We start from the raw sequence: 2,374 nt of genomic DNA, 5'->3' as shown, positions 1-2,374 counted from the left end.
TTGGTGATCATTTGCAAAGTGGGTGGAAAAAACGTCTTTTGCCAAAAGCAAGTCTTACAAGCCCCCAGCTGGGGTTGTCAGGGGCAGGGTTGTTGGCATTGTGGTAGCATATGTTTGGTGCCAAGAACACCATTGATTTGCATTTCTTTTATATCAATTTTACAAAGCAGAAATGCTCTCTCTTGTGCAGAAATGATCCAAATGTGAGTGTTGCAATTAATCACAAGTGAAATATATCGGCTGATGAAAAGCCGTAATTCTAGTTGCGAAATTTTTTGGAAAGTGGGAGCAATCAGTTACGCGTGTAACATCTGCACCATGCTAGCATTACATTTTTGATGAATGTGCTTTAAAGCAGTGTGGCTTGGCTCCATTTGAAACTGGCTTGAAGGATAGGAAGAAAAATGGCAGTACAATCTTTGAGATATTGCATATATAAATAAACGCTATAAGTCATAAAAATAGTGTTCTGTCTCAAAAAACACATACTGCATAATGCTATAAAGAGAGATAAAGTGTTGGCATGATTTGAATGCAATTAGGTTTAAATCGTTGTGCTTCAAACCAAATCAGATAAAGCGTTGCATGTGTCGCCTAAAATGATCAGAGTTAAAGTTTTATTGAAGGGACTCCTGAAGTCTTAACTATTATAACTATTTTAGAAGGAGAAAATCAATTGACTCTATCACAAATTCCATGTGAACACGTTGAGGCAGAGCTTTAAAATGAACTGAGTAGGGATGTGTGACATCCCCTTCAAGTATATCATGAATTTATAATCACGGATGCAACTGGGTTAGATCATGTTCGACCACCAGGACCAATTGGGACACCTAATTGATCCAATTAAGCAAATAATTGTTTGGTGGGATTAGAGACTAGAACAGCCTTGTTTGTGTAGAGCGACAGGACCGGCCTTGCCAAGAGCAGTAACACAAGGTCCGGGCTCCTGCTTCATATCAAGGCAGGCTCCAGATGGGGAGGGGGCTTGAGACTCATCCATGGCCAACTGGGCCAAATCTCACACTGAGCTACATTATCATCCAGCCATGGCCACAGGACGGTGTTCTCCAATCCTGGGTCTTGGGGACCCTTCAGTGGCGTAGCGGACGGGCCCGCAAGCGACGCACCGCGGGGGGGCCCCAGCCACTAGGGGGCCCCCTAACATTGGATCCATTTTTTATTTGTATTTTTTTGTAATAATTTAGAAATATATAAAACAAAGAAAATAAGTGGCCCTTCATTGTGTCAACCTTAATTTTAATATATAGGCCTATATTTAAAAATATATACATGGTTAGCCGTATCCAATAGCAACATGACTTTGACGTCACACGTAGGCAGCGAGACACAAGGAAAATGAGCAAGCGAAAATACAATACAAAGTACAATAAGCATTCTTTAGGTGGTGATAGATTCTCTATTCGGACATTATAGCCGCTATATGTGGGACTGTCGGTCCGATATTGTAAGAAAATCCAATAAAAAATGTATGTTTACGGAAGTACATGTCTCAAGTATTATCTCGGCGGTTAGTCGAGTGAAAGAAAAACAACATACAGATGATAATTCACACAATATAATACCACGAAAGCGTACAGCACTAAACAATAACATTTATTTGGGCAGCATCATACTCAAACTCAGGCAGAAAGGCAGGGTCCGGCCAGGTTCACAGTCACAGGCTGTCAGTGCATCATACAGGTACATAATTCAGCATGGTTAGGCTATATATAGCTGTTTCTTTTTCTATTCTACTATTCTATTCTACTTCTGCTGTCTGCGTCTCCCTGGGTATTCCTAGACCAGATGGCAAACAGTAAAGAAATGCCACAATATACCAGGACTTAAGAAACGAGATGTCCAACAAAGGATTTGACTAACCCTGGCCAATTTTACGCAACAAGTAGACTCTGATGCAGCGGAGACAGGGTTGCCAGATTGGCTGGTTTTTGGTGGATTTAGAAGTTTTTAGATTGATTAGGTTGGAAATTCTCAATCCCATCTGGCAACCCTTAGCGGAGAGTCTACAGATATGTTTACAGATATCACACTGCTGTGCACACCACACTTTGTTAAAATAAATAAAGCGTGTACTATTCTACTTATAATACATTCTACTGATATAGTGTAGTCTACCATTTGGTTTTAGTTATAGGCTATTGCTCTCACTTGTTTGTACCTTTTGCTAAGTCAAGCATTTAGAATGTAGAGTGCATATTGCGAAATTTCGCAACGTCAATAACGCATCGGCCTCTAAAAAACGCGTTTTTTTTTTTTTTTTTTTTTTTACTCCGTTGCGAAAGGGCCCCCGCCGCCACCTTGCGGGGGGGCCCCGGGATTTTGCGCTACGCCACTGGGACCCTTGTTCCAG

Source organism: Nansenia antarctica (genome assembly GCF_963989245.1).
Source record: "Nansenia antarctica genome assembly, chromosome: 10".
Lineage (NCBI taxonomy): Eukaryota > Metazoa > Chordata > Actinopteri > Argentiniformes > Microstomatidae > Nansenia > Nansenia antarctica.
Note: the sequence above shows the minus strand (reverse complement) of the source record.